General features: G+C 40.4%; 1 long non-coding RNA gene and 1 pseudogene across 1 annotated transcript in view; one reads left to right on the top strand and one right to left on the bottom strand.

Annotated features, from left to right (window-relative positions):
* LOC143648137 (uncharacterized) overlaps positions 1 to 6,315 on the top strand; it is a 149,876-nt gene extending 143,561 nt beyond the window's left edge. Inside the window, exons 2-3 of the long non-coding RNA XR_013158415.1 lie at positions 1,896 to 2,040; positions 6,225 to 6,315. This is a non-coding gene — a long non-coding RNA (uncharacterized LOC143648137). The remainder of the gene's footprint in view (positions 1 to 1,895; positions 2,041 to 6,224) is intronic.
* Positions 6,316 to 12,474: 6,159 nt separating this feature from the next.
* On the bottom strand, positions 12,475 to 18,172 carry LOC143648898 (5-hydroxytryptamine receptor 3C-like; annotated as a pseudogene).
* Positions 18,173 to 23,021: the final 4,849 nt, after the last annotated feature.

Here is a 23,021-nt window from a genome sequence, read left to right as displayed (position 1 = left end):
TAGAGACACATCTCTATGGAAACCACCTAATCAAAAATTCCACCCCCAATTGAGTGGGTCACATCTCCATGGACACAACTTAGTCAAAAGGATCCTGCCCAAACAATAAGTCTGCACCCACAAGACTGGACTAGGAAGAAGAACATAGCTTTTCTGGAGTAACCAACAACCTCAAACCAGCACAGGTGGGCACAGAGACAGTCACCTCGAGAGGATCAGCAGGGAGGGGCAAACGTTGTTCTTCCATATAGAAAACTGATCTCAGGATATTATGCATTTCTGCACTTAAGGGGCTATTGTTGAAAATGCTGCACTGTAGAAGATAAAATTCCATTTTATTAATGTGCTCAATTGTGCACTGCCAGAGTGAGGCTTAGTGACAGTGTCCCGTATCCATTCTTGTGTGGGAATAGTTGTTCTTAATTTCATAGGTCATTTATGAGTTAGCTCTTCACATTGCAGTAAGGCACTATAGACAGCACATAGTTGTTTTCCTAAAGTGACTATACCACAGTTTGTCTCTTTTAATATGCTTTGCCTGTTGCCTTTGCCAAAAGCCCCACCCAAAGCCAATATTGGTACTGGCCGCATCTAATTCATAAAATATATCTGTGTTCACCCCCCATAAAGCCTGAGTCAGTGCAATGGTCCATCTGGCTTTTTCAAAAGCAGCCTGCTGGGAGGTTTCCCATCTCCAGGGATAGCTTTTCCTAATCAAAATATACACAGGTTTTAACATTTGGACTGAGTGAGAAATGAAATGTTCTAATACCCCAACAACTCTAATAGAGCCATTAGTTGTTTTGGCATATGTGGCATAGGAAAAAATTGTACCTTATCAATTACTATAAAAGGAATAAATTTTGCCTTTTCCAAACATAAAATTTCCTGAATTTGACAGGATAGCCAAGGCACTGCAGTTCACCACGAACAATTGTCCATCTTTGGCTGTTAAGATGAAATGACAATGAGTCTGTGGTAGTTAGATTCAGTTGTCTACTTGGCCAGGGGAACGTGCCTAGTTCTGTTGCTGTGGACATGAGCCAAGGGTACGTGAACCTCATCTGTTGCTGATTACATCTGTAGTCGGCTAAGAGGCGTGCCTGCTGCAGGGAATGATGTTTGAGTTAATTGGCTGGTGCTTAAATGTGAGAGCTCAATGTAGCACAGCCCAAGCAGCTCAGCATACCTCATCTCAGCACTTGCAGCTCAGCCCAGGCCTTTGGAGATGCAGAAAGAAATCACCCCAGGGAAAGTTGTTGGAACCAAGAGGCCTGGAGAGAAGGCCAACAGAGATCACCCTGTGCCTTCCCATGTAAGAAAGAACCTCAGTGGAAAGTTAGCTGCCTTTTCTCTAAAGAACTAATGAAATAAATCCCCTTTTATTAAAAGCCAATCCATCTCTGGTGTGTTGCATTCTGGCAGCTAGCAAACTAGAACAAAGTCTGAGGCTTTTTTTAAACCTGAAAAAGAGTTGCTGGTTAACATAACATCATCAATGCAATGAAATAGAGTTACATTTTTCTATTTAGCCAAATCCTTTGCTACAAGCCCATGGCAATGGTCAGGCTATGTGAATAAACTCTTGGGAGCATGATGAAAATCCTTTTTTCTCCTTCCCAGGTGAGGGCAAAAACAGGCTGACTGGTTCTATTTTAGGGAATACTAAAGAATTGAGTGTTAATTTCTTATAGTAAAGAGGCAACCTTTGGAAAGGGCCACATAAATGTGGTGTCACTCCACCCTTTGCCTCTGAAACTTTTTTTCTCCCTTTCATCATCAGATAAAGAATCTACAGTACCCCAAGCCTTTGGATCCCAGTCAGGGTAAGCCAGGATATGCGCTCTTACTCCAGCATAACGGCATGCTAATATTTATAAACTCCTATTTACCAGGCGCAGCCTCTCATTCAATGCATCCTTCAAATCCAGACTGCTGCAACAGCCCCCGTAGATGTGTGGATTTCTCTGTCTTCCTGGAGACAGCGTCTTATAGCTGGCCACACAGCACAAAATGATCAACCAACAGCAGCTCAATCAAGTAAGTGGGTGACCCATTCCCAGATCAAGGAGGCATGCCACTCCAGGATTATCTCTGCAGAGTCCCCCTTCCCCAGACATGCTTTCTATGGTTGGCAGCTTTTTGGCCTCCTGACTGGGTCCTTACACTTCCCAGAGGTGGCCAACTGGGACATGAACATATGTACTCTGCCAAAGAACAAAAAAGGGAAGGGGTGTGCCAAGAGGGTGGCTTATAGTGTTCAACAATATCCATGAGATTTGGCTACTGTGGGGTTTCAGCAGACTCTTGTGAGATTTGGTTCAGCAGAATCTTGCAAGAGTTGGTTCCCAACCTTGATTGGGGGTGGGGTGGGGGTTTTACATTATTTAATCTTTAACATCTGTCCCCAGACATGTAGGTGGCTGCATGCAGTGAAAATGTTGGAGGGTCAGGGCCCAGAACCTGGGTCCTTATATCTGTGATCTTTGAAAATAGTGATTTTCTAATTCTACCATTCCTTCCACATTTACCATTGACATTCTAATATGAAGTAGACCTTTCCCTTCTCTTTTATTTATTTGTTCATTCATTCATTTATTCATTCATGTCAGTATGGATTAATGGATTCCTATTTTACCAGTTTAGGGTTACAATCCATTATTATCAATACTGATTTTTGATGCTTAAATTGTTTGTACTTACTGTAGACCAACAAAGAAGAAAGCACTAGTTGGTGATGGGCAGTGACAGGGACTTAGGGAAAAGTGACCGTTTCATTTGTCAATGTCCTTCAGCCAAAGACCAGCAGTAGTTAAACAAGTTGACTTGATTACTCATTGCAATAAGGGGAAACATGCCATGAGGAACAATGGGTGATAATAAGAAACTGTTACAGGATTTGAGTTTTGGTCAGATGTTTTAAAGAGGGTCTAAGGAAGCCAGGATTGGTTCTAGATTGAATGCCATCAGGAAATAGGGGCAATTCTATTGTAGCAGGCAGTCCCTGTTTACGCAGGCCATTTCCTCTCACAGCAGGTAGGCCCTTGTTTACTCAGGCCATTTCCCTTTAAGAAGTCTCCCAGGCTCCGAAGACAACTGAAACTGCACATAGACAGGATACTCACCCCAGGGAATGATTGAAACTGCATGTAGGCAGGATAAGAAAAATTCCTGTAGAGACCCCTCCCCTCTTCTTCTCTTAAAACCCTATGAGAACCCCTGTTGGGAGTTCAGACTTTCAGAGGCTACTAAGCTGAGCCCTATGACTATAGATTAATAAAACCTACTTTCTGAAACTTCAAAGCCTCAACCCTGATTTGATCGGTTTCGGCATGATGTTCCTGGAGGCTTGCAGCCTTGTTCCTGGTTTCGCGCAACATTTCAATTGGATACAGAAGTAGCAATTGTTTACTTAGGAAGATAAGAGGATATTTGGCATTTTGTGGTTTTGCTCCATGACCTGATTTTTGTGTGTACTTGGATAAAATTGATGAGCAGTTTTGTTTTGCTTCATTTTATCCTGATCTCAAAATAATCATGTCTGGGATTAGTATTCTGTAAGATTGTTTATATCCAACAGGAGAAGAAAATGATTTGGCTGTGAGTGTCAGATCCATTTTGGACTATTTCTTCCTTTCTCACAATATAGCTTTCAAAACTTTAAAATAAATAAAAAACTAATTAGAATTGAACATGGACACCATACATTAGGAAAGTAGATTTCAAAAACATTCAGAATACAGATATTTGATTTCATAATTTAGAGACTCCAAACATATAGGAGATTATAAATAAATGGATATGTTCTAGTTTGCTAGCTGCTGGAATGCAATATACCAGAAATGGAATGGCTTTTAAAAAGGGGAAGTTAATAAGTTGCTGGTTTACAGTTCTAAGGTCAAGAAAATGTCCCAATTAAAACAAGTCTATAGAAATGTCCAATCAAAGGCATCCAGGGAAAGATACCTTGGTTCATGAAGGCCAATGAAGTTTAGGGTTCCTCTCTCAAGTGAGAAGGCACATGGCAAACATAGTCACGGTTTCTCTCTCATCTGGAAAGGCACATGGTGAACACAGCATCATCTGCTAGCTTCTTCTCCTGGCTTCCTGTTTCATGAAGCTCCCCAGGAGGCATTTTCCTTCTTCATCTCCAAAGGTCGCTGGCTGGTGGACTCTCTGCTTCATGGTGCTGCAGCATTCTCTGCTCTCTCTGAATTTCCTGTCTTTCTCTCTTGTCATTCTCTTTTATAGAATTCCAGTAAACTAATCAAGACCCACCCAAATGGGTGGAGACACGTCTCCACCTAACACATCTCCAGGGAGATGACCTAATTATAGTTTCAAATATACAGTACTAAATAGGGATTAGAAGAAATGGCTACCTTTACAAAATGGGATTAGGCTTAAAACATGGCTTTTCTAGGGTGCATACATCCTCTCAGACTGGCACAGGATAATATTTTCCAGTTGGGATTAAAAGGGAAATATATTAAAGGAACTAGTGTGTCTACAGGGAGAACACTTAGTGAGTTTCAATGTTTAAGGGCCACAATGAATTCAAAGCCCCACGTTGACCTCTGGGGAGGAATTAACGCTTCACCATTCCTGAGGACAGAGGAGGTGGAAGATAAGTACTTCAGTGCCTATTGCTATGTTGGTAAGACCCAAATAGAGGTGAGCCTTCCATTTCATTCCATTCCCTTCCAGTAATGAGTTCAGTGAGGGGGGAGGTCAGTGGAGGTGAGAGAGGGGGATTTACCTATATGATATGAGAGATTTTACTCATATGATATGAGAGAGTGAGAAAATGTTATAACTGGTTCAAAGGAAAAGTCAAAAGAGCTCACATTTATATGGAGCAAAGAAATATTGACATGAATTACAAATAGAGACAAAATTGGATTTTTCAGGGATGGGAGGAAGAGAAAAACAATTGACCTTCAGTTTTCCCGAAATTAGAGCACACCCTACAGAACTGCAGATAAGCAACACCCGGTGAAAACTAGTTTGGGTCTAGGAGAGATAACTTACCAGATTGGACATATCTACTAATCAATGTATATCTGCTTCTCACTCTGTAAGACAACCACTATTTAAAATAAAACCAGTATCAACATTTACTCCCTTTTCACTCCTTGGGCAAAGCTTCCTTCTACTTTCTGAATGGGATATTGCCTGATTTATAGACCACTCAACAAAGCTGTGAGGTCCAAGTACATGAAAAGTTTTTCTTTTAACACAGTATTACCGTGTAATTTACAGATACCATTCGAATTGCCAATTATGTCAATAATGTCTCTTATAAGTCTAGGATTCAATCCAGGAATATGCGCTACATTCAGTTTTCGTATTTTTTCTTCTGTCCCCTTCAATCTGTAATATTTTCTCTTTTTTTCATTGACTATCATGACCTTGAGATTTCTGAAGTGTACAGACCAGTTGTTTTTGTAGACTGTCCTCAATTTGGACATGTCTAAGATTTACTCCTGATGTATGTGTTTTTGGAGGAATGCTCCAGCAGTCATGCTGGACTCTTCTCAGCACTTCACAGGAAGTTGTACCATGTCCGTCTGACCTGTCACTGATTATAATTGTTATCACTTAGTTAAAATGATGTCTGCCAGATTTCTCTATTGTAAAGGTAACTAGTAACTATGGCATATGTTTTAATTAACAAGTAATTAATAAGTATTTTGTATAAATGCTTTGTAACTACGTAATTATCCCATTCCTCATCAAACTTCTACCCACTAGTTTTAAGGAGTTTCTTATTAGAATTCAATTCTCTTAAAGTACAGTCCTACAACCAGTTCTGAATGGGGGTAAAGGAGTGTCCTGTGAATACAGGGTGGCTGGTTTGACTGAGGAATTATTTTAGACCTGTGCTATCCAATTTGGTACATGTAGCTAATATTTTTATTGCACATAAGAAACAAGCATACAAATATTTTTGACATACAAACATTGCATACATGGTGTACAACCTATGGTTCAAATACCATCACATAGTTGTATATTCATCACCATGATCATTTTTTTGGAACATTTGCATCTCTCCAGCAAAAGAAATTAAAATAAAAGAAAAAAACTCATACATGCCATACCCCAACCCTCCCTCTCATTGACTGCTAGAATTTCAATCTACTCAATTTATTTTAACCTTTGCTTCTCCTATTATTTGTTTAGTTTTTTCCATATTTTTTACTCTTCTGTCCATACCATAGATAAAAGGCGCATCAGACACAAGGTTTTCCAATCGCAACAAGTCACATTGCAAAAGCTATATCATTTTACAGTCATCTTCAAGAATCAAAGCTACTGGAACACAGCTCTACAGTTTCAGGTACTTCCCTCTAGCCACTCTAATAAACCATAAACTAAAAAGGGGGTATCTATATAATGCTTAAGAATAACCTCCGATCACTTCTAGACTCTGTTTGAAATCTCTCAGCCACTGATACTGTATTTTGTCTCATTTCTCGCTTAGTTGAGAAGGTTTTCTTTGTCCCTTGATGCTGAGTCCCAGCTCATCTCAGGATTTCTGTCCCATGTTGCCAAGGAGGTTTATACCCATGGGAGTCATGTCCCATGTAGAGGTGGGGAGGGCAGCCTGTTGGCTGAGAGAGAGAGAGGCCACATCTGTGCAACAAAAGCAGTTCTCTGGGGTTGACTCTTAGGCCTAATTTTAAGTAGGTTTAGCCTATCCTTTGCAGAGATAAGTTTCATAAGGGCAAATCCCAAGATTGAGGACTCAGCCTATTGATCTGGTTGTCCCCAGTGCTTGCAAGAATATCAGGAATTCACCAAGTGCGAAGTTGAATTTTCCCCCCTTTCTCCCCATTCCTCTAAGGGGACTTTGCAAATACTTCTTTATTCACTGTTCATATCACTCTGGGATTTATCGGGGCATCACACTAACCTGGACAAACCAACAAAATCTCATGCCCTATTCAAGATTCCATGTACTTATGGTGTTCAATTAAACTGACCATACAAGTTAAATTAGGAAATGCACTAGTCAAAATATAAATTTTGCACCAAATAAACATTTTTCCTTTTAGTCTCACAGAGAACTTGAAATTTTAAAATATAAATGACCATCTATTTTCAACACCTTACAATACGGACATTCCTTTGTTCTTCCTCATGCAAAAACATTTTTTAATTTGTACATTTAATCACCATCATTGTACAGTCTAGGCTTTCCTAAATTGTACCATCTCAGTCTTAATCATCTATCTTTCCTTCTGTTTTCAAACGACACACTCTTTTCTAAATACTATATCTGTCAATTATATCTGCCCTTCTTGGCAGTGGCTTGGACTGTAAAACATAGTGTTAAGAGTTCTACAACATTGGGTTCAAATCCAGTTCCACCACTTACTGTGTGATCCTGAGGAAGTTTCTTGTCCTTTTTCTACCTCAGTGTCCCTATTTGTAAACTAAGAATAATATTAGCATCTACCTTATAGAGTTGTTGTGAGGATCAAATGAGATAATGAATGTAATGGCTAAACAGATAGAAAATACTCAGTAAATGTTAACTATTATTAAAATAACTTCTATGGCGAAATCAGGGGCGATCTAAACTAATATTCTTCCATAAAAACTGCATAAGCCACTTTGCCTCTGCGGCACTCCAGGCACATTAATAATTTAACAAGCAGAGCTCTTGCTCAACAAGGGCAGATGGAACAATATTTCGTCAACTTGTCAACCTCAGCAGAAGATGAATGATGAAAATCATAATATATTAGTTGATAAGCATATTCCTTGTTTTCTTTGCAACTTAAAATTTTTTTTCATGGAACTTTGTTTTTTAATAAAAGCAGTTCACTAAATCCATTGATATAATTTTATTTATAGATTTTTATAAGACTGTTCTTATAAATGATTTTGAAAACCAGAAGAAAAAACCTGATAATGTGCCCAAATTTTCGTCAGGAAAATGTGTTTTCTATAGATATCCTATACACACCATGTCCTTGCACATATCCTGAGGTCGCTAATAATCTCAGGGGGCCTCACTAGAGAGCTGAAAGATTCCAGTCCTTTCCTCATGTCTTCCTTTCAGTTTTACATATCACTAAAAATCATCTCCTGATAACTTGGTAATTAAGTAAAATTAGGCATTTGTAAACTAAAATTTGCACATTGTTCCAGTGTCCTCACAATTCAGACCTCTGTTTTATGAAGATCCTGCAGCCTCTGGGAAAGTCACAAAGCACCCGCCTCGCATGCAGAGAAGGGGACTGTTGGAGTTCTCCCCGTTTCCAGAAGGACTTTTTGTTATCACTGCCTCTGCCATGTTGTCCTGAGGTGTTAGTGGATTGTTTGATTCACCCCTCAAGGTCTAGGGATGCATAAAAAATTTTGCTTTGTGGCTTAGTTATCAATATCTTATTGTTAAAGAGGATATCTATGAATTTTCCCCAAATCTGCTCATAGTGCCATAGTGGCACTACACTCGTGATGTGATATACTTTCAGAGTAAAATGACTTGCAATGTAGTATCAAGATACCAAGTATTACCTATTTTAAAGTTTATAGAACATTAATAATTAAAAAAGACATGTGTATAAACTCATATTTGCTCATATTGTATTTAATAAGCAATTCCATGTTAACTGCAACTTTTTATTTTGTTCCTTTTTAAGCCTATGTTATCACCAATTCTTTTTTGAGGTAGACATGAGTGGGTAAGATAGACTCTGGGCAAAATCATTTCAAAGACACCATTCTATAAATCCTTTGAGCAGATAATGAATACTTACCTTCACTATCCTTAAACATTACAGAGTAACAACAAAAAAACCAACATGGGATTCTCACTTCAGTTTATTAGCTTGCTCATCTAAAGACCCTAGCTACTCAGGATTTCAGATCTAATTCTAAAAATATACTGCTTATCTATCATCCTTCATCTTAATTTCACCTTATAAATAAATCTATAAGATATTATCCTAGGACACATCTCATCATGTCATCCATTATCTCTTCCAGGTCTCAGTGGGTACAAATGTCAGTTGCTCAGAGAGGCCTTTTAAGAAATTTTTTAAAAAAAATAAATCTTTGATAAATCTTTATTGATATTTGATAAATCTTAACATAGAAACAATCCATACATGGTGCACAATCAGTGGCTCACAATATCATTACACAGTTGTGTATTCATCACCACGATCATTTTTTAGAACATTTACATCACCCCCAAAAAAAGAAATTAAAAGAAAAAACTCATACATCCCATACCCCTTACCCCTCCCTTTCATTGACCCACTAGTATTTACGTCTACACAATTTATTTTAACCTTTGTCCCCCCATTATTTGTTTATTTTTTATCCATATTTTGTATTCATCTGTCCATAAGTGGGAAGGCGTGTCGCATATACAGGCGCTCCACCTGCCGGCTCACCAGCAGTGCTTATCAGCTAGCCTGGTCCTGTGTTTTCATCTTGCAGAGAGTGAAGCAAGGCCATTGTCATCTACTGTACTCTCCCAGTCTCCCCCACCACCATGGTTCTGGGAAATACTAACCTCAGATATAAAGTCTGAACCCCCATCCCCTGTCAGGGAATCCCAAGCTAGTCTGGCTGGTGTGGGTTTCACATGTCTGGAGGTGGTAGAAGCCGTGTCCTGATTTGAAGTTGTGGCTGATGTCAAAATCAAAGAAGCATGCAGAGCTGACAGATGAGTGGGGAGCTGAGGTCAGGGAGCCTGAAGCGAGTCATCAGAGGCAGAAGAGGACAAGGGGCAGACATTGGAGATGACAGTGGGGAGCAGTAGAATGAGAGAAAAAAGCAGGAGTGAAGTGATGGGCAGAGAAAATTTTGTAGTGTGGTTCTTTCTCTTTCTTTTTTTCTTGTTCTTTAATAGCTTTATTGAGATATAATTTACATATATAAAATTCACCCATTTAAAATATACAATTCCAGGGTTTAACAAGTGAGTATGATTGATATAAACCTTTATATTGATATGTCTTTTAGTCTCCAGTATCTTAGAGCAGCTAGAAGTAAAAACCTAAAATTGTGGATTGTAATCCATATCAAACTCTGAAATCTGTTCTACAACTAATTGTTGTGATGCGCTTTGAAATTTATTACTTTTTTATGTATATGTTATTTTTCACAAAAAAGAAAAAGTCAATTGTGATGATAAATGCACTGCTATAAAATGATATTGTGAGCCATTGATCGTACACTTTGGATGATTATGTGGTATGTGAATATATAACTTATATAAAATAAAAGATAATCAAAAAAGAAAAGAAAAGAAAAGAAATGATTGTTTTTGAATATTAGACTAAATTGGATGAAAGATTACCAGGAATTATGATGCCATATATATCAAATTGCAACTATACTCACTGTTTTTTTAATTCACAGTTCCAAAATATATATGCATAAAAGACCAGATGAGATAAGTATATGTGTACAAAATTCAGTGGCTTTTAGTATATTTGCAGAGCTGTGCAACCATCACCATAGTTTAATTTTTGAACATTGTTATCACCCCCCAAAAGAAATCCTGAACTATTAAGAGTCATTCCTCATTAACCTACTCCCTCCCAACCTAGACCTAGGTAATACTAATCCACTTTCAGATGCTATAGATTTGCCTATTCTGGACGTTTCATATAAATGGAATTTTACACTATGTGGGCTTTTGTGATTGGCGTCTTTCTCTTGCCATAATGTTTTTGAAATTCATTTATGTTGTTGCATGTATCGGTTCTTCAGTCCTTTTCTTGGCAAATAATATTCACAATGTGGCTATACCATATTGTGCTTGTCCATTCATCAGTTGATGGACGTTTGGATTGTTTCCACTTTGTTGATTTTAAGAACATTGCTGCTATGAAGATTTGAGTGCAGGTTTTTGTTTAGACATGTTTTAATTTTTCTTGGGTTGTATACTTAGGAGGGGAATTGCTGGGTCATACGGTAACTATATTTAACATTTTGAGGCATTCCCTCACTGTTTTCCCAAGTGACTGCTCCGGTTTGCACTCTGTGATGAGATTATGTCTGACCAATGCTTTTGAGTTCGTTCTGGACATTGCCATCAGAGCCCCAAGGGTGCCCTGACGCTGCCACCTCAACTACTGTTGTAAAACCCCCTGGGCCCATGAAACTGAATCTGCCGTGATTCTGCCTAAACATAACCCCAGAGGTCCCTTATGACCCAGCAATCCCAGAAAACCTCATGCCCTTCAGTTTGATCAATTGTTGGTCATCCTTCAAAGCCCAAGTCAAATATCAGCTCCTCCACATGAAACTTTCCTAGTATCTAGATCAGTGAATTATGGCTACACTTTAGGGCCTTGTGAGGGAATTTTCAGACCTAACAAAGCTGGGGCCTGTGCCGAAGATCCTGACTTAATTGGTCTGCATGAGGCCTGGACATTAGTATTATTTAAAAAGCTCCTCATTCTAGAGTGCAGCTGGGATTGAGAACCAGCTCTCAATCTAGCTAGAAGCAGCCTTTTCCCCATGAATTGTAGAGCAATTTCTATTTTATGGCACTCAGTGGAAATTTAAAAATGTGTTCAACATTTAACTTAAGTGATTTAATAGATCTGTTTTATTTCTCCAGCTGGGGTACAAGGCTTGAAGACAGAGCTTGAGTTTGATGTATCCTCAGGTCTCCCGTTGGGCTGACCAGTGTCTGTGGCCCAGTAACCATTTGTTAAGCTGCATTCTTGAACCTTACACTGACGAAAGAATTAAAACAGCAAGGCCTGTTTGACCTTAAGCAAGTTGCATGACCTCTAAGCCTCCTGAAAAAGATTGGGTTACAAGTCTCCACCTGGCAGGGGTGTTGTGAAATAATGCATGCGAGCTAGCCAGGCAGGAAGTTAGTATCAGCCCTACCCTGGCCCACCCTATCTAAGCCTGTAAACCCATTCCCTATTTCCTATTCCCTCTTCCTTTCTTTGCTTTACTTAAATATGCTTTACTTATTTAACCTTTATTGTCTGTCTCCCTTCCTCCACCCCCACTATAATATAAGCTACAGGAGAATAGAAATTTTTGTCATTTTGGTTCCTGCTGTATCCTCAGTCTGCAGAACAAATATTTAACCAGTACTGATTGAGCACATAGTCATTAAAAGAATAACTATGTTAACCTATTTAAAGAGAAGAGGTTAATCCTGTTCCTTTAGGCTAGTAACAGGGAGAGTAACTTTTTTCATAAATATGTGTAATCATTTATTATAAAGCCTTCTTTACCACTAAAAGTTATAGTTTTAACAAATGCCCTAAATATTCTGAATAAATTATATTTTGGAAATACAGTCTCATTTCTGGGGTAGTTGGCAGTAGTTTTATTTAAGCCCAGGTAGGGCTGGAGCTGAGATCATGGGTGAATTTGGGTCTGTGTGTGCAGGTCCGAGCAGAGGACTGGGGCTAGGATGGGCAGTGAGGCCAAGGGAACTGAACACCCGAGGTGCTCGTGCATGAACAGAACCTAGGTGCTCCAGAGGATGGAGGAGGCCAGGAAGAGCAGGTAGTGGTGAAAGAGCAGTGTGCCCATCGTGTGGTCAAGCTGTCCCCACAGGTCAACTAGCTGGCCCTTGTCAGTCCCGAGCTCCTGTTTACCTCAGCTTCTTTGGCATGTGGCACCTTCCCCAACCACTCCACCAGCTCCTTCAGGCCTGTGGAGAGGACAGAGACTCAGCTATGGACTGTGAAGTTCTCCCTGGGGAGGGAGGGTGACAGGAAGGGAAGCTGGAGCAGAGAAGTGGAGGTATAGAGGAGGGGCCATGGGCTGTGCTGACTTCCCTTACCAGGCAGGTGGCAGGGGGAGAGACCCAGGTCTTTGTTTCCCTTCTCTGGTGCAGTGGGTGGGGGCTGGGGGGTGTGGTGGCCAGGTGCAGCAGGTAGGTGATGAAGATGGTCTCCAGCAGGCTGACCACTATCAGGGACAGGCACAGGGCAAAGTAGACACCTGTGGTGGGGATAAGAAGCTCTCCTGAGTGAGGCAGACCTAGAGAAATGGGGCACCAACAAGCCTGTTTATCTCTGTCTCGCACACAGTTCCCTTTCTAAGGATGCTTTCCCTCTCCTGCTGCCTCAGCAGGTCTAGCCATTTCAACAGCCCCTTCTCCACCCCATCCCCCCTTTTTTTCCCTTTTTCCAAGAGCAGGGGGCATACTGATGAGGGGGATGCCACTAGCTGGGAGCAGATTATTCATCATGAGCAGGAAGATGTTGTAGTCCAGCAGAAGGGTTATCTTGAAGGGCGCTCGGTTCCCGCTTTCCATGGCAGGTAGAAGCTGAGGTCATCGACCACAACCAGAAAGCCACTGGGCACCGGAAGGTTTATCACGTAGAGGCTGGGCCTGCGCCTGATGGCCACCTGGTTGGGTGGAGAGATGGGGAACTGGGTGAAGCTGGGCCTGCAGGGCACTGAGAGATGGTTCCAGCCCATCCTTTCTTGGTTCCAGCCCCACCAACAGCTCTTTCTGGGGCAGGTGAGGAGCAGCTTTCTTATGACTAACAAAACTCCCAAACCAAAGAACATCTAGGCCAGGCAGGTCCTGAAAGGAGGGATGGTGTGGGGATCTCAGGAGAGAGGAAGGCTCTGAGGACTATTAGATCTAGGGGCTTCCTGCTTTGGTATAATAAGTGAGAGAAGTCCCTGGCCCTAGGACTCAGGGCTGAGTCTGGTGATAGAGGTGTCAGGGGCAGACGGCCATGCCAGAATCTCTGGGCTCACATAGAACATGGTCTGCTCAAAAAGACTGGAGCCCACAGACATCTTCGGGGTGGCCTTGTTGATACCCAGGAGCTCCCACTCCCCTTGTGTGCAGACGATGTCAGGTGAAGTGTCTGCTGTTTCCCACACTTGCTAGTCCATGCCCAGCAACATGCTTTCCACTGCATGGGAGACAAACATTCATTCAACACAGATGTGTTCAAAACCCACTCTGGACAGGGATCAGAATGATGGGTTGGAAAGATACCTTAGCTACCTTTGTCAAATTGCCCAACAAAATGAATGACTCCCATGCTGCTCAATTGCCCCTCCCCCACCCCCCGGGCTTCCTCAAGGGGTCTCGCCCTCTTCTCAGTTCAGCTCATCTCATCCCACCATCCACATATCTCCAATCAACAAACACCTTGCTGTCCCTTTTTATGTATTAAAAAAACGACTTTATGTATGCATTTTTGCTGCCCTGATGCTTGATTTCATTTACCCTGTCCTCAAACCCCCACTGCCACTCACCTGTGTATAGAAAAGAACTAAAGGTCAGTGTGCAGTTCTGCTGGTCAAAAGGGAAGTAGAATATGTCCAGTCTACAGTTGCTGGTCACCCGCATTGGTTTGCTATACTTGATGCGACCACGATTCGTCACATATGCAGAGAGGCCCTCTGGGGTCTGTTCCACATCCGTGTTAAGTGTCAGAAGGGGAGGGAAGCAAGGGCTCACATGAGTTTAGGTTTCCCTTTTCAGTCAAGACTTCCCAATTTTGCTCACTCTTTTTTGCCCACCATTTTCACAATCCTAGGGAAGACATTGAGCATCTGTGATCTTAGTTTTCTCAGAAATAGATTTTTATTGGCTCTCCTGGAAGAGTTTGCCCTATACTACTTCTGGTGTTCCTTATAGAAGAGGTTCCCCTCTAGCCTTTGTCAGTTTTGATGCTCACGATTGATTCCACAATGAAGAGGTCTGGGAGCCACAGGTTCTCAGTTGTCAAGGTGAGTTTCCTGCTGCCACCACGTTCTTCTGGGTCCCAACTGATGAACAGCTGTGTTGGTTTGAAAGGATGTATGCCCCCTAGAAAATCCATGTTTTAATCAAAATCCCACTTCATAAAGGTAGAATAATCCCTATTCAATACTGTATGTTTGAAACTGTAATCAGATCATCTCCCTGGATGATGTGATTTAGTCAAGAATGATTGTTAAACTGGATTAGGTGACGACATGTCTCCACCCATTTAGGTGGGTCTTGATTGGTTTACTGGAGTCCTATAAAAGAGGAAACATTTTGGAGAATGAAGGAGATTCAGAGAGAGCAGAGCAGAACGGCATAGCCATGAGAAGCAGTCCACCAGCCAGCAGCCTTTGGAGATGAAGAAGGAACATGCCTCCCAGGGAGCTTCATGGAACCGGAAGCCAGGAGAAGTTAGCAGATGATGCTGTGTCTGCCGTGTACCCTCCCAGTTGAGAGAGAAACTGTGACTGTGTTCACCATGTGCCCTTTCAGCTGAGAGAGAAACGTTGAACATCGTCGGCCTTCTTGAACCAGGGTATCTTTCCCCAGATGCCTTAAATTGGACATTTCTATAGACTTGTTTTGATTGGGTGTTTTCTCGGCCTTAGAACTGTAAACTAGCAACTTATTAAATTCCCCTTTTTAAAAGCCATCCCGTTTCTGGTATATTGCATTCTGGCAGCTAGCAAACTAGAACAACAGGTTATCCCAAATCTAGAGCACAGGGCACAGAGGCATGAGTTATGGCTAAAACCAGGAATTAGCCTGGGACAGCATTTCCTGTCCTTCTGTTCCCTTAAAAATGTATACGTATATATGTACTTTTTCTAAATGCATGTACTATGGGCTAAAATGTCAACCTTTCCAGAAAAGTATGATATAAAAAGTAATGTTCTCCTTCCTCAATCTCCCAACTCAGTCCCTATCCCCAACTGAGTCCCACTATTAACTTTCTTGTTTGTCATTCCAATGAAAAATTTATACATATTCCAGTATTCGTTTTTATTTATGTAGAGAGAATCATATTATGTACAGTGTTATATACATGCTTTCTTGATCTCATTTCCTTTTAAACTCTGATTCCTCTTCTCTTCCTGGTGATAACTGTCTCTCCTTCTCTAGCTAACAAAGTCCTACTGGCTTTTCACGTCTCACTCAAGGAAATCTTAAGCTTGTTCCTGGCTACATTTGGGTCCTGATGCTTACCTAGTGACTTCCACCTATGTTGCCCTACTTCATCCTGTATTTTCCATCCATGCCTTTCAAAGTTGATTAGCATCCCAGAAAGCTATTTGTCACCAGAACTGGCTCCATTCTGGCTGCATTTATCTGTTCTCTTAGGCATTGTCAATTTCAACAAATGTAATTTTTGCAAGCAAAGCCACACACAAAAAAGGGGGCGGGGAAGGGAGGAGAAAGAGAGAAGGAGGTAGAATCTCACACACTATATTTAGCCACAGAAATGATGTCAGCAGCTGAAGTTGTGCATCCTAACAACAATAACAAAAAATTCCCATCCAGGTTCATTAATTGAATGATATCAGGTCCTAATCTACCTCCTGCCTTTATTTGTTTCCTAAGTAGTCACATGTGACAGTGCAACTTTTTAATCACAAGTCACACAAAAAGAGGTAGGTCAGAAAAATCTAGATTGTATAGAAAACATACAGTAAAAAAAAAAAATTTCCCATTGGAAAATTTTTTGTAGGAACAGTCCTATAAGGGTAGGACTCAAGGACAAATGTTCTAGGCAGAAATGTCACTGCAGCATTCCACTTCATGTCTCCCCACCCTATAGGGTAAGCATCTGACTTGTACAGATCCTTTCAGGCACTTATTGCTCACCACTGGGCCAGTGCAGTGTTGGGTTGTTAGGGCAGAGGGCCACTGTTCCTATTAGAAGCCTTTGGAAAGAATGGAGGAGTCAGCACTCACCACTTCCAGGATGGCAGACAAGGTGAAGGAGATGTTGACCTGAGTGGGGATGCTATAGTTGATGACTAGACAGAAGTCCTTCTGGTTAAACACAGCCTGGAAAGCAGCAGGGTCCACCCCATGCTGATCAAACCCTGAGCAATTGATGGTAAAAGTATTTGCCTTTTCTGTAGAGAGCAGAAAGCCTGTGAGATGGAAGCAGGGTCACTGTATTTCCTAAGTGAAAGGAGTGCCAGGGCTGGGGCCTGCAGAGAAAGAAAATGTGGACATGGGGAGAGCTTTGTGAGCCCCTCCTTCTGGGCTAAGACTCACCAATGCCAAAGTCCTCCCTTCAGGGCCAGGTAGGATGGGTTGGTCTGGTAGGCAAATGGTTGACACTGATGTGGTAAGGCTGGTCAGGGCTCAGACTGCTCTTCCTGTGTTTTTGTTCCCATATAAAACTTACCCAAATTTGTATGCAAACAGCCACTCTGGGAGTCCTACTCCTTCCATACTCCCTACCCTAACAGTTAGGCCTTCATATGACCATACTTTTTCTCCCTAGCTCTAGTGTCCTAACTCCTAGTTACTGGGCAAAATTTCCCTCAGAATTTTTTTCTCCTCTTTGCCCTTCATCTGTTCAGGTTTTCCCATTTCCTACAAGGAAAATCTTGGAGAGAAGTAACCATGGTGTGATATAAAATATGTGGGGACTTAGGAAATTTTGCATTCAGTGTGGGTTTATTGACCACTTACTATGTGCTGTTCTTTCTATCCTCCTCAAATTCAGTGACTTCCTCTAAAATCTGTTGGAATTATTTTTATCACCACCATCTTGAGGAGATCTCATTGATCATCCACCTTGTAGTGGTGGAGCTAAATAAAGGCTTAAGATGAAATGCAGAGGCGCTTCTGCCCACCTCACTCATACCCCAACCCCAGATGACCATGTGGTTATTTCTGTAATTAACAGCTCAGAAAGTCCTTTCTCTAGGCCTCTTTTACTATCTTCCCATACAAGTTAATTCATAAGGTACATTTCCAAAGAAGAAACATCCCAGGGGAAGCAATGTAATCTTTTGTCGTCCACATCACCTCCTCTACAGGATCTTTCCAAGTGAGGTGGGAAAAGGTTATGCTCTTGTCAGCAGGACCCAAGCTATCCTATTCATAGATATTATGTCTTGGTAGAAAAGAAAGGGTGGAATTGGAGAGGTGGTAAAATGGAAGGACAGACAAATTGGTAGATGCCTATGCAGGCCGGGGGAGAGGGACAGTGTGTATTGATCTGTGGAAAGGGTACAGCATCTGTCTCCAGAAGGGTGCCAAAATAGACACTACATAGAAAGAAAACACTTAATCCATTTACTTCAGATGCTTTTTGGTTCTGGAGAATGAGAGGGCTCCTGGATGTCATCCAGAACAGCCTTCCCATCCACGCCTGTTCTCGTCCCATCTTACCCTGAGACTGAAGACCAACAGTGAGGCAGAGGAGGAATGCCCCCCAGAAGGCCACCCCCTTTCCATCCTCCTCTTCTGAACTCTCGGCTGGGGGTTCACCAGGAACCCCCAAACCCTTGAGCATAAAGGAGCTGGGACCACGCCTTGGTTCCTGGTTTTGAATATTGCTCCTGTCCTGTGACCACTCCCTGGTGAGAGGCTGTGGCCACAGAGGTCACAGGAGGGCATCCTGCTTTGCCCCTGCCTGGGGGTTCCTTGCTGGGAGGAAGCTAGGCCGAGACTCAGGGAGAAACACCTGTTGCAGTGCTGTCTAGATCAGAGGTTTCAAAGTGTTCCAAGTCCATTTCAGGGCACATGGGATGTGGGCGATGGGTGGGCAAGGCCTCCCGCATCCCTGCAGAACTGTGCCTCGGGGAGGGCACTTGGGCCACTGAGGAAGGGATGGTTATGCTCTCTTGGGGCGTGACACCTGATGATTTTAGAAGGCAAGAACATGTGATCACTTGGTCGTATAAAATGCAGAGCTAGAAAGGAATCCTTTACCCAAATGTGGCTATTAGAGATTACTGTCGATATTTGGTTCAGAAGCTTGATTGAGGGGTTAAATTCCTTTTTCATGGCTTAAACTTAGCTTAACAGAGCTCTGTCCCCACGGCTACCACTGCAGTGTTGACCTGTGTTACTTCTTGCAATAACCTTTTGACCATTTCCTTTACCTAGTTTCTGCCAGTCTAATCCTTTCTCCATTTTGCCATTTTCCTAAAACAAAACTCCCCTGCTTACTCTCCCTTGTCTTAAGTCCATAAGCCCCAGCCCCAGGGCCATCAAGAGTGTGAGTGAGCAGAGTCACTTGATTAACTTTTCATAAACACCCACACGTGAACCTCCCCATCCCCCCAAGGTGTGTGTGTTTGTGTGTGTGCATGTGTTTAGAAGTTCCCCCGATGGTTCTGATTGACACTTACTGCACTGAAAACCTCCGAGACTGGTATATAGTATCATATCACAAGCAGGATATTGACATAGATACAGTCAACATGGAAAACCTTTCCATCACCCTGAAATCCTTTATGTCAACCTTTTACAGCCACAGTCACGTCCCTTCCCCACCCCACCCCAAATGCGTGGCTAGACACTAATCTGTTTTCATTTATAATTTTATCACTTCAAGAATGGTAAAAATGGCAAATTTATGTTATAATAATGTTACCACAATAATATTTTTAAAATAAGTATTAAAAGTAATGAGTGTATGGAAATGTTCTATAAAAAAAAAAAGAATGCTACATAAATCAAATCATGCCATATGTAACCCTTTGGGACTGGCATTGTTTTTTTCTCTCAGAATAATTCTCTGGAGACCTATCCAGATTGTTACATGTATAAGATTTCATTACTGTTTGTTGACGTGTGGTACTCTACATTGTGGTTATACCATAGTTTATTTAACCATCCACTGGTTGAAGGACATCTGGGTTGTTTCCAGTTTGGGGCTATTATGAATGAAACTGCTATAAACATTTATGGTTAGTTTTTTTGTGTAACCATAAGTCTTCATTTTTCTAGAATAAATTCCCAAGGGTGCAATTGCTGGATCATGTGGTAGTTACATGTTTACATGTTTAGATTTTTAAAGAAACTGTCGAACTGTTTTCCAGGGTGGCTGTATCATTTTACATTCCCACCAGTTGTATATGAGTGACCCAAGATCTGTTTTTTTTTAGAAATTTTGAACTTTGGATAAGCAAGGATTTCTTAAAACAGGACCCAAAAGTTGTAACAATAAAGAAAAAAAGATTGGCAAATTCAGCAACATTAAACTTTTAAAACTTTTGTTCATCAGAGAACACTAAGTGTGAAAAGTCAAGCTATAGACTGGGAGAAGATCTTTGCAACACATATAACTGAAAAAAAAATAATAACAGAGAATATACAAAACATGCTTATAATTCAATGTCAAAAAACCAATGTATTGGGAAAATTGCCCAAAGACATAAACTAGCATTTTACAGAAGAGGAAACACAAATGTCTGGTGAACATATAAAAAGAGAGTCAATTTGTGATTGTGGAAAAGCAAATTAAATAACTTATAAACCACAGTAAGATACCACGTCACACTTAACAAATGGCAACAATGAAAAAGTCTGGTAATAGAAGCATGGGTGTGGTTCTAGGATCATGGAAACTTTTATGCACTGTGGATAGAAATACAGAACACTTTGGGAGTTCAAATAGAGAGGCTACTCTGGGGGTCACTCTTACACAGTGCTACTTATCATAACTTGCCAATCCCCAATCAAAGCCAATTCCTGCCAATCCTGAAGAACACCTAGGGCGATATATAAGATTCTACAAAGTTTCCACGCACTAGGGTAGCTTTCCAGAAACCTACAACCTCCAGATGTGTCCCTGGACCAGATAAGTCCTGAAATGCAGAGGGGCCAGCCTTTCCAGAACATCAACTAGTTCTATCTCCTATCCCATATTATCAACAGCCCCTTCCAACATGAGAATGTTAGAATGGGCATAGCCCACATACCCCTAAAGAGTAGGAGAAAGATCATAGTGATGGTGGAGTTATACAGAGAAGGTCAGGTTTAACAAATGAGTGTGAGTGCTGAATCATTATACTGATATCTCTTTTAGCTTCCAGTACCTTAGAGCAGCTAGAAATAAAAATCTAAAATTGTGGAATTGTAACCCGTACCAAACTCTGAAATCTGTTCTACAACTAACTGTTGTGAAATACTTTGAAATTTACTGCTTTTATGTATATGTTACTTGAAGGAGGAGTATGACAGAGAAGATAGGATTTAACATATGAGTATGAATGCTGAATCATTATACTGATATTTCTGTTGGTCTCCAGTGACTTGGAGCAGCTAGAAGAAAAAATGAAAAATTGTGAACTGTAACCTTTACCAAACTTTAAAATCTGTTCTATAATTACTTGTTAAAATGTACTTGGGGGCGGTGCAATGGTGGCTCAGTGGTAGAATTCTTGCCTGCCATGCTGGAGCCTACCCATGCCAAAAAAAAGTACTTGGAAATTTATTGCTTTTTTGTATATATGTTATATTTTACAATAGGAAAAAAAAACAGTTTGGAAAACAGCTTGCTATGATCTCCTGAAGCAAACAAGGTACATGTTTTATGTTCTAGCAATTCTATTCCTAGGTATGTACTCTAGCATTGAACTGTCTGTCCAGTATGGTAGCTACTAGTCACATGTAGCTATTTAAATTTAAATTAACTATAATACATTTTTAAAAAATTCAGTTCCTCAGTCACAATAACCACATTTCAAACACTCAATAGCCACATGTGGCTGGTGGCAACAGTTTTAGTACAGATAATTGTATGCAAGGAATACTGTGTAGCAATGAAACTGAATTAACTTCACTTTACATATTAATATGGTTAAATCTCAAAAGCGTAATGTTGAATGATAAGTTACAAATAGATACAGTATATGTATATGTGAGCCTGCATATGTATTTTCTGAAAGTACATACATTCAAACAAAATATTGTTTAAAAACACATACATATGTATTACAACTAAAACAAAAAGAAAGGGGGATAAGAAATAAAAAATTTAGAACCGTTGTTACCTCCTTGGAGGAAAGGGAGACAGATACTCCCAGGTGGAAGGCAGGTATAGGTGAGGGATGCAGGATTTTTGCTTTTCACTTTATGCCTTTGTATAGTGTTTAAGTTTTTAACTATGGATAAAAGAAGATTTATTGATTATAATTGACATAAACTACTTAAGGAATAAATTTGATAAGTTTTGACATATTTATATACCTGTGAAACCATCACTGTAGTCAAGGTAATGACTCCAATTTTTTTGTTTCCCTTTGTAGTCCTTCCTTCTTGTGCTCCTTACCTGACTCTGACCCTAGATAACCACTGATCTGCTTTCTGTTATTATACATTGCATTTTTTTAGAATTTTATCCATTCTTTTCTTCCTTCCTTATATAATTATTCAAAGCTATATATTTCCTTCATATATATTTCCCACAAGTTTTGAAACATACTGGTTTCATTTCTAGCAATTTATAAATTCAGTTTTCATTTTTTTCTTTGACCTATGTGTTAGATAGAAATATGTTTTTTTAGTCTACAGGGCATAGCTATATTTTGTTATTTGGTTTCTAATTTTAATTGCATTATGATCAGAGAAGCTGCATACCAAAGTAAAGAGCATGAGCTTTAAAGCTGGACTCCCTCAGTTTGAGGCCTAGAAATGCTATTTACTGATTTAATGACTTTAAGCAAGTTATTTGTTGTCTCTCAGTTTTTCTCTTTTTTTAAATTTTGAAATAGTTTCAAACTTAGAAGAAAGTTGCAAAAACAGCATAATACAGAAAACTCCAATATACTTCTTACTTTGATACCCAGATTTACCAATCTTTAACATTTTGCCACATTTGCTATATCATTCTTTCTCTCTCCCTCTTCTTCCTCCTTCTATGGCAATCATCTATCCTATTTATCGTGGTATCTATCTGTCCTCTATCTCTATCTATCATCCATCCATCCATCCATCCATCCATCCATCCATCCATCCATCCATCTATCTATCTATCTATCTATCTATCTATCTATCTATCCCTATCTCATCATCTGTATTCTAAATATTTGAGAATAGGGTACATCATGCTCCTTTAACATTTAGTACTTCCATATATTTTTCCTAAGAACAAAGAAATTTACCTATGTAAGCACGTTAAGTACAGTTCTCAAGTTCAGGAAATTTAACATTGATATAAACCCTACACTCTGTATCCCAGTGTTTTCAATTGTCCCAATAATGTCCTTTGGGCATTTTCTCCTCCATTGTTGGATCCAGGCCAGCATCATGAATTGCATTTAATTGTCATTGTTTTTTTAATCTCTCTGTTTTT

This window comes from Tamandua tetradactyla, chromosome 10 (genome assembly GCF_023851605.1).
Source record: "Tamandua tetradactyla isolate mTamTet1 chromosome 10, mTamTet1.pri, whole genome shotgun sequence".
NCBI classification, from domain to species: Eukaryota; Metazoa; Chordata; class Mammalia; order Pilosa; family Myrmecophagidae; genus Tamandua; species Tamandua tetradactyla.
The sequence above is the reverse complement of the archived record's forward strand: the minus strand, read 5'-3'. Positions and strand labels throughout refer to the sequence as shown.